Source organism: Dinoponera quadriceps, unplaced genomic scaffold (genome assembly GCF_001313825.1).
Source record: "Dinoponera quadriceps isolate SergipeBrazil2010 unplaced genomic scaffold, ASM131382v1 scaffold3897, whole genome shotgun sequence".
Taxonomy (NCBI): domain Eukaryota; kingdom Metazoa; phylum Arthropoda; class Insecta; order Hymenoptera; family Formicidae; genus Dinoponera; species Dinoponera quadriceps.
Genome location: NW_014557882.1, coordinates 31,889 through 42,846, shown reverse-complemented (window position 1 = coordinate 42,846; position 10,958 = coordinate 31,889).

The following is a 10,958-nucleotide window of genomic DNA, read 5'->3' as shown; positions in this document are numbered from 1 at the left end:
GATTATTGTTAATTTTGTACGGGAATTGCGAGAAACGGAACCTTGAGCTACCCCTTGCGTATACACTGTGCATATTTCACGAACGTCTCGTCGAATTGGTTCACGAAAACTTAGCTCGGTTTTCGGCCGTTTTCCTGTCGAAATAAATCGAGTCACATCTTTAAACATGTCACTTCGGATCCGCTGTAAATCCGTCTTCCATTGGGCTCGATTGCGGCTTATCAATGCCAAACTCGAGGATCTCGGGTCATTCTCCGCGGCGCGACCTGAAGCACGAGGTCTTCATCCAACTTCCAAATAAGGATGATCCTTTCAAGGCAATCCCGGAGCTATTTCGGCCGGCTCGAACATTGCCAAGCCACTCTTTCGCGTGGATATATCTTTCGCGCACACAGCCCCGCGACGAGATGTATAGGCGCGCACACGTGCCCGAACGCACACTCGCAACGTCGGCTTATCCGTCAATCTGTTCGTTTACCTGACGGTGTTATTTCAATATAAATCATACGGTTCCGCCGACGAATATGCTTGCCTTTGACAGGGTGATTTCGCCCTCTTTCACTTTTGCCTTCATATAAAAATTCAGATTTCGCGGGACGATTCAGCAAATCTGCGGAAAATCAAAGGCTTTGACGTACGGTCTTTCGTTTGCACCGCGCGTCCTGTCGAGCGTCTACGCGCATACGATCGCAAAAATGGATCTATCATCCGTGTTGGTTATTGTGTCTGCAACGTATGCAATTATTGCGTCGAGTACGAATACAAGTCGCTGGCATTACGTGTCCGACGAAAATCGCGAGTGTTACTCAAATTATGTGTAGAGGAAAGAGCACCAAAATCAAAATACCATTTTGTTTTCGGACTAAAACCCTGTTGAAAATATAAAATTAAAATTTATGTGCATGGATGCAAACCAGCAACATTTCTCTATCAAAATATATGACAAGTCTTACAAAAATTATTATTACGTATTTCTTTGCGAATAATTATTTCTTTAATGTTTGAAGATTGATTACATGAAAAATGAGCAAAACAGAACATAAGGTCGGATTTGATTCTATTTTACTGGATTTATGTTCTGAAAATTCAAGTTGCAATTAGTTACCGTCGGTGTTATTTTAATTTTCACAAGAAGATAGCCCAACCAAAACTTCAGCACGACGAAAAATCGAACGACGCTAATAACACAACCGAACGTGCTCGCAAGCAAAAACTGCCACTTCGGCTCCAACTACTGTGCATGGTAGATAAAATTCGTGTTTTGTCCGATAGAGTTAGTATGTCAGTTTATCATACCTGTATTAGTTTTGGTACCTTTCTTAATAAATAATAAAATTATTGTTATTGCATTACCGCGCCTGATTATCAAATATTGCGCGCGTATAGAATAGCGTTTAGAATTACTATAGTTGAGCGCTCATGCGTCAACCCGAGGAATAAATGTCGGTCTCGCGATTTTGTCGCTTGCCGAAAGGTTCTCATTGTAACGTTCAAGATAAATATTGCATAATACCGCGTATAACAGCACAACAGTACTTGAGGCACGCTCTCGAAGGAAAGAAAATCTTCAAGAGGGCAAGTAGAGTAGACTCGCTCGCGCTTTCCCATGTCGAATGACGACGGGGGCATTCAACACGGGATTATCTGCAGACGTCAGCGTTATCTATAGAAAGCAGCACGTTCTCTCCTCTGAACGGCGATGATCTTGACAAAAGGGCGTACCGGAAAGCTGTGAGTTATATGCGCTCTCGCTATGACTCAAAAAGGATCGCATTGTCGCTTGAATTACACGCTTCAAACGCCAACAATATCCACGTGCTTAACCGCTTCGTCGCGGAACTGCCTCGTGCTGCTCCGCGAACTCGAAACTGTCTACCTTGATATATTTCCACCGTCTTATTTGCCTTTCTCTCCACATCGTCAAAATGTATCTTCATCTCTTTTTATCTTCGTCCGGACAGAAACTTAGCTGCTGAGTGGCCGTTAGTTAGAAGTTTTCACGCTGTAAGGTAAATTATCTTAATATCGCTACTTGGAATATTTTTCAAGTGTTTCGTTTACGAGAGTAATAAAAGTTACCGCTTTTACAAGGTATATCCAGATGTTGCAACAGAGTCAGTATTTCTGATCATGTATTAACTCTGATAGTAACAACAGCAATCTTAACGTTGAAATAACGTTGAGATCCCTCAGGCTTATATCACGAAATGAATGGTGAAAATCGTGATTTTTCGCGTTTTTAGTTTTTCATGAATTGCTTACATTTATTAAGTTCATTATTAATTTTTATTTATTGTCTTTGTAGATTATCTGTCGTCAGGAATCCAATTATCTCATTGAATGATGGATCTCAGTTTTCAGGCTGATGATATATAAATTTTCTTTATAAAATTGAACGGTTTCCGTAAAACTTTATTTTAACATAAAAACTTCCTATTAAGGGTTCGTCGTTACTAAGCCTAACAAAAAAGAAAAAAAATCCTTGCAAATCTTCTAAAAATAAGCTACGAATGCCAAAGACCTGTAAAACTTATTACTGACCAACCCCAAAATAATATCATAGGCTTCCCCAGCCTTTAAGAATTTATATTCAACCAATATTTTAGGTAGCACAGTCAGTTTCACGTGCATTCTTTAAACAGGAAAAAATATCTGATTATATTAACCAGAAAGGAAACAATCAGATGCGTTTTGGTTAAAGAAAACAGAATTTCTAGTTTTTATGATCCAAATGTGATTCTTATAATCAGAAATTTTATTTCCTTCAAAACGCATCTGGTTGTTTCCTTTCTGCTTGATACAACCAAATTTTTTTTCCGTGTATATAATACGATTATGAAGCGTTACATGCGTTTAAAGAACGTATGAATGATTTATATGAATATATATGAAATTAATATGTGCTACCTCAGATCCTAGATCTTAGAGACTTTGTACGTTGAAATAAAATGGCGAGAAATTGTTTACGGGGGCTGATACTTCTCTCACAAAAGTTGAAAGCCAACTGAATAATAGGGAAATAGGAGCGAAATATAGCGTCTTACATAAAATATAAAGAAAGGAGGGTGCAGAAAAACGCGCGTAAACCTCGTAAACCTAACATGTTACTGTCAGAATTAATTTTCAACTCGAGAGAAAGTTGATTGATGTTTCAACGTATATCGTTTTCAATGAGTCGGTAAATTAACCGATGAAATTGAAAAGTGAACGCCTACTTGTTAGGAGCGAAGCAATCTCAGCTTTCGAATGCAATTTGTTTCACGTCGCTACGACTTTTCCACGTGGAGATATCGACGAGCGGCGAATCTCGATCAGGAACCCGCTGCAACAATGTTGTGCGCCGCTCTCGGTCTCTGAAGTCGAGCGCGCGGCGTGAACGTATTACAATGTAACGACGCGTGATGCCGCCGATCGTCAGCAAGGCCTGCACGCCGCTTTGAAAACTTCAAGCCTTTCGAACGTGCATATCTCGGCGAGAAATCGACGTGCGAACCTGAAATAAATACCACTCCTTTCGGCGTCTCACGCGACACACGCTTATGTTCGTCGCGTGTGCTCTTATCATGACACGCGTTCACTCATATTATCACGACACGCGGTTAGAAATGATGACGGTATGCCTTTAAATATAGAACTCGAAGTTTTTATCACATAAAATATGAAGTTTCGTGCGAAATTCGTCCGGAAAATTTCGCGCTCGGAAGATTTACGCGCAGTAAAAATTTTATGTTTAAAACGATCTACTGGAATTTTGTGTTTTTTAATATGGTGGGAGGAGGATGTGTTAAAAGTATACAAATATGATTAAAAACAAATATAATGTTTACACATATAGGTATAATGTTAAACTAACACATTTACCTTGTCAACATACACAGTAAAAATGTTGTGTTAAATTTAACATATTTCACATGTCTCAAACGATCCAAACAAATTTTTGTGTTAATTTAAAAGTAAATATATTGAAAAATAATACAAATTTTATGTCAAAAATTATAATACAAAATACAAAATTAAATATCTATAATATGTTAATCGATGCTGAAGAAAAAAATGTTATTTTAATATTTACACATATTGAATATTGACTCAACGCAAAATATTGAGATACAATAAACATAATATATAAAATTAAGCACTCCGCGATAAATTTATTCTTGGCTGATAGATATGGTCGGCTGATATAATGTTCGTCCAAGAATTGGCTACCGGTATTGAGCCCGAGTTGTCATTCAACTGCAATCTAATGCTGAGCCAATACTGGTTGCCATATCGGGCCGATATCGAAAATCCGGAATCTAGTTCGACATAGGGTCGTTCGTAAAACTCCATCAAGGAAAGATCAATGTGAGATATTTAATAGGGCTGGTATTTTCCTTCAAAGGTTTTGAGACTTGAATTTCGAGTTCTTCGAAGTTCTTTGAAGATTTGAATTCGAAGATTTGAATTGGCTGAAAAGGACATTCTGTATTTTGATTAGATCTTCGTTAAATATAGTAAAACAGAGTAACGCGTACTCATTATATTCACATTCATATTGAACTTATATTTATAAGATCTATTTATATATAAGAAATACGAACAGAGTAGCATTTTGAGGATCTCCTCTGTGTTATCAACGTTTATCAAGTTCGTCACCGACTTTGACATTCTCTTAAAAACTTGCCTTTGAGGCTTCGGCTTACCGAAATGTGAAAGTTCGAAGTTCTCCTCCGAACCTTCGAATCCCCCTAAAACTTCGCAGCTTTCAAATGATCAAAGATTATAACATTTAATATGTAAAATGTGCTTAATCTATAACGAGTCCATTTACGACTTTCCTCGACATTCCCTCGACGATTCTTCACTGCCAAATCTCCAGATTAAATCGTCACTCGTAATTATATTACGAAAATGCGTGTGAGTTAAAATCTCTTTTAAAACCAAACAAAGAATATCGCTGCGCAATTTGCTCGCGTCACGGATGCTTGGTTGACGAGGGACCCTTCATTTTCAATCGCTTGCAACTCCGACGCGCCCCGTGTCAGTTCTCCGGTTTTTGCCAAGGAAAAGATCGGATCCGGGCGCGGCGAGAAAATCCGTAGATAAAAAGTGGCTCGACAGGGGGGAGAAACCCTCGTATAATGTGCATTAATATACGGCGCCGCGCGCGCGTACGTACTCGCGTGTCTCCCTGCCAGACTTCGTGTCGCTTGAGAGGCATATCACACATTGAGAGGACGTGAGTCGCTTTGAAAAATCGTGCCCGATATGTCGGCGGAACGAAGAAAAAGGGACGGCACGTGAGGGTCTGGGTATAGGAAAGGAAGGTAATGCCCGGGTGGTACTCGGTGCGCGCTTCTCCTCGCGACGGAGGTGCACCTGGGCTCTCAGATATGCGAGTGGCAACGCGGCTCGACGTGTGCAGCCGCTCGTTGACCGAAAATTTTACGTGGATCGTTCGGATAAGCGAAGATAGACGGCGTAAGTGAAATTCTCGCTTTTGGCCTCTTCCTGCCGGAATCTCAAAATCTTCGACTCCGTTGCCTCCTGTGTGCCTCTCTTTCTCTCTCACTCTGTCTCGACCTCAAAGGCGGAGAAAGAGACAGTCGCCCCGAGCCAAGGGCCGACCCGGTTCGATCTCACGTTGGAAACTTTTTTACGGATTTTCTCCACGAGACGCCGGTATCGATCCCGCTCCCGTGCACCTGCGGTCGCGAGCGCGCGCGCGGCCCGCTAGTTCCTCGAGGATTTTACATCGTTCGAATAAGTGAGCGGGCGAGCGAGCGTACGGAACGATGTAAATGAAATTGCCTCTCAGCCCCTGGTATTCGACCAGATCTTCGATTCTGCGCGCTCTGACCTCAAAGGGACCTGTCAAGGAGCAGCTTCCCGGTTCGCCAACTTTTTCCCGGATTTCCCGCAAGATACTATCGATTCTCGCGCGCCCGCAACCCCGAATATGCGATCGACAAGGCGGCCTGCGAGATTCGCCGTGCGTTTTGCTCAACCCCATACCCATGTCGATTGTCACGTGTCTTTCATATACAGAGTGGTTTAAGAATCATACAACCAAGAAGGGGAAGTTTCCTCTTGAAAAAGTGAGTCGAAAATGTGGGATAAATGTTTTTCATATGAGGCTTTGTTTTCGAGAAAATTGCCTTTAAAAGTTAATCGACTGCGCGTGCATTTCAAGGAGGTTGCGTTAAACCGTATAATATATTGGAAGGAGCATTGGTGTGATGGAGAGACGTAGCCTGTGAGACAAAGGCCATGTCTAAGTAGTATCTCGCTCTCTGTCTTACTAACATATTACATAGTCCATATAGGCTCAGGTAAGACAAAAAAAAGACACAAACAGACACAGACGAGGATGTTACTTAGATACTGGATTTTTAAATTTGTCCATGGTTTTTTTCGTTTTTTTCTTTTCGAGGAAAATGAGAAAGAACATTTTTGTAACTACAAGAAATTATATTTCTAAACAATATGGCGATAACGGTTAACTAAATACAGTAATGCAGTGAACACAACGCCGCCCCTACGCGAGATTCGCTGTGCCGTGCGATTCGCTCAAGGGTCTCACCCGAGTTTCGCCCAGCGCACGGACGAGTGAGCATTGATCGCGTGAATGAAATTCTGGCGCGGTCTTTCAGTAAAATCTGAAAATTTCCGTCCGCGTGTTTCGACTTCGGAACGTAATGCGTTTCCAACTCTCGGCGTACGGGGGCGGACCGCCTTTGTCGCAGCAGTCTCGTGTCGGACTTTCCGCGAGAAATACGCACGTTCGATACACATCTTTGCGGAACACGAACGAATTGTCGCGATATTCTCCGTTAAAACGCCCATTCAACGCGAGCGTGCCACAATTTTCCGGCGTTATCTCCGCGACAATTTCGTTCGCGGAGTGGTTCGATAATAAAGAGATACACGTGGTCTCCTCTCTCTCTCTCTTTTTCTCTGTTTCTCGGAGTGAGTGCACAATGCACGTAGCCAGCTAGCACGGATGTGATCGAGATTACCGAGCAGGAAAGTGCATACGCGCAAGGTGCACCTTTCGCGCGACGCAACATTGTCGGCCGACGCAGTACTTTGATGAGCCCTCAAGGGATGCATTCGCGTGCTGCAGATGTACTCTTGGAACGCCACACCCAGCATAAAGAGCACGGCGTGCCCAACACAAACGAAAAATTGTGTACGGAGCATACGATGGTCGCGCGAGTGCGTGTCGGTCGCTCCCTGCGTGTGTGTGCGTGTGCATCGTCGCAATTACCGAAATTACGCCGCCTTCCGTTCGCAGACACGCTAATATCAAAACGAAAGACGAGATATTTATTTCCCTCGCGAGAAATATTCGATGTACGTTATTAGTCCCGCAGGGAAAATCTGACTGTGCGATATCTCGCTCGTGAAATTGCGCGGAGAAACGCGCGCGCGTGCGTCTCGCGCAGCGAGAAAAATGAGAACAGGAGAAGTAAAATTGAAAGTCCAATATTAGCGGAGATATTTATGGCCGTGTACTCTAACTCCGCCGAGCAAGATAAACACGATGGCCCGAGTAATCGCTTGAGCTCACTTCGGACGATGTATAATCTGCGAGAGAGAATTCAGGACGGAATTGTATCTGTAATTTTACGCGTCTCGTGTAATAATACAGAGGACATCTCGGATTTATACGCAGACACCGGTAAAATCGTAAATCCGATAATGCACACGCCAGTAATAAAATCGTGAATCTTATGAATAAAATCCCGATTCGGGAGTCATACAAGGGAAAGGGGGTCACACGTTAGTTAGTCGCAAAGCTTGTATCTCGCTTCAGGTAGTTGATCTGTAAATTTATTTTCTTAGGAATTCTTCTCAAATTTTAACGCATGTTAATCGAAACATGATCTATACACGTGTAAAATTAGAAAAGGATTAACTATATCGAAGCTGAAATAATTGAAGTCAAATTTAGCACTATTTGAACGTACTGCAGGTACAAAAATGACCTTCGAGATATCACATTTTTAATTCTTGGTCAAATTACGACAAAATATTGAATTCGTTAAATTTCATTAAATTCATTAAAAACATAATTTTATGAAATATTGCGTACATTTTTTTAATCAATATATAGAAATTGTGATAATAAACTCCGGTTCCTTACATATATATCACCCTCGCGGATTTTCGAAGAGAAATACCGTTCGCCTTCCTAAAAGGATATCCATTCTTATTAGAATTTATTTTTAATCACCGTGCTTCTCCCGCTCTACCTCGAACGCAGAGGCTAACAAATGCATCCTCGTCGGCCCCCGCCACCCATTTGACTAATACTTATGGAACCTCGACACCGACAACGCCGGTTTCACGAGCGGCCCGTTTATCTCATCGGGCTCTTGGCCCCGTGTAGCCGCACGGAGGAGGGGAAAAAAGTGTAATTTCGTAAAGTCGGCCAAATGACGGAATTACGCGGTGCCGAGCTGCGGCCGTGGGGTGGTTTTCCGCACAATCTCGCTCTTCCTGAGGGATGAATATAGTTCTAACGGGAACCACTAGGGAGCTATTCGTGTGCCGCAGGCTCCATCGTCCGATCGTCGCAACACACACCGTCGTGGCTTTTAATGTCCAGCTGGGAGATTATTCGTCCCCGAGGTCGGCAAAAATCGAGATATCGAAATTTGCCGTTCCCGCCCCTCGACGGTATCGAATATTGGCGCACGCGAGCGCTCTCACACGATATCGAATATTATGGACGAAAGCTTCGAATCAATTGTTACGATAATGAGGAGAGGACCGTACCTCATCTGGTGCGAGCTGGGTGAAAAATACGCGGCAATTAGTACCGTCCAATACTGGCGGCCAATTGCAGCGCAACTTGCATAGCTAATGTAATTTCGTGTAAAATCCTGCATCGAGCAGTGATGAACGCGGAGATATAAAGCTCTGTTTAATATATTTCCGTGAATACTTTATCCTCTGTCACAGAACTGACTAAGAAAGATTAAGGTTAAATTGTTCTGTGAACCGACATCTGAGTTTACTTTCGACCGACATACTTAAATTTTGCTGTAAAATATCATCTCAATCAACACCGATATTATATCTACATTATTATTTCGCATTATACAACATTATAAATTCGACAATATAAATATTATATATCACTCGGTTATGTAACATTTACATTGTGGAGTGCAAAATTATAATATAGACGTAACATAATTGATGCTCGGTGTTGACTGAGATCTCACAGAATATAATTGAAGCTATCGATGATTGATCTTCTTTTGATTTCTTATTTGTTTAAGATAACCAGAAAGAAAAAATTAGGGGATCTCCTTCTACATAATAAAAAAATTATTAAGATTAAAAATAACATATAAGAAAATATATAATAAATGAACAAAATAATGTAATTTCAGTGGTTTTATTACATTTTTTGGCAATTTTCTGGTAGCTGACATGAATATGTCGATTTTGGGGTCTACTTTCCTGAAGCATCACTTTTTAAACTTTCCAAAAAGTAATTATTTGCAAGACATGTAATAATTTCCCAAAAACCATAACGTATTTTGGTACAGAAATATTGCCATCTGTGCATATAAATTCGAATTCTTCACTTTCAACAGTTTAAGAGCCCAAAAACAAAATGGTATGTCGCTCTTAAATAAATGAATTTAGATTTACATATAAATATATTACCAGTATTACCCACACCAGTATCTTTAATTCCTTAAATATTTTATTCTCAATTTTTTCTTCGATAATTTAATCCACCCGCTAAGATTATGAATAATCGCGCGCAATATCCGTGAATCAACATCAATCAGCGACATCAGGCCCTCGAAGGAAAATTTACTTCTCCAACGATGTTTTCTCGTAATCGACAAATCGTCGTCGTACCGGCAATTTCTTACATTCCGTCAGCGCCGGGGGGACAGGCATTATGGGCCGGTGAAATCACGCCGAGTGGCTTTCGAGCCCCGGACGTAGCGAGACTGCGCCCGCATTATGCGAAAATCGCATCGACCGCCGGCGACGCGGAATTGCGAAGAACGTCGCCGGACACAATGCGTCGCGCGAGAACCGCAGTATCGTCCTCCGCCCTTCGCGCCGCTGCTCCTTCATGCGGCAATCGAATTTCTGGATGCGCCCATGAACTTCGCCCTCGGGAATGCGGCGCGCTGCTCGGCCGGAGAAATCCAATTGTTCGTCGTTGATTCCTTTGTAATCGGCCGAGCCACAGTGTATATATACAGGTATTCGCTGCCGCCGCCGGGCAGGTAACATTTTAAAGGGAAAAAATTTCATTCCGCGCCACGCCGCGATACGGCGGCGATGCGGCACCGCGGGCGCGATCGGAGAAATGTAAGCGCGGTATTTCGATGCGCGGCTGCGAAACAAAAGGCCGGATTTAATAATGCGCGCTCGCGGAGATAGACGATGCGCGCGAAGGGAGACGGGGAGGAGCGGAGGGACCGATAGCAAACGTGTTGGACCGTACGTACGTACGTTCGTTCGATCCAATAAAAGTTTGCGCCCCGCCTCCGGCAATGTTGTCGTGCTTCTGATGTCGGGGATACAAAGCTGGGCGCGCGGCGAGCAGATTAATCCAATAGCACACGAGAAGCAACGAGGGTACGGTCGGAGTAGGGAGGCAAGAAAGTGCATCGCGCCCGTGTTTGTCCCGAGGCGGATGTCTCTATGCGCTAATTAACCCGCAAACTATGTTCCGAGAACGGCAAAAGGTCGACGAATAATTTGTTAAGTCGAGGCAAGAACTCGCGGTTGTGTGTGTATTGTGTAACCGAGATCGAGACGAACGACGGAGCTTTGTGACGCCGCGTGATAAATTTTCCACATGCATTTTTGCTGAATAATGTAGCATACTAATAATGTAACTTATCAGACTTGTATTACGCGGACTAGGATTAGCACTTATATTATAGCATTAATATTGAAATCAAGCTTTATATATGGCAATAATAAAT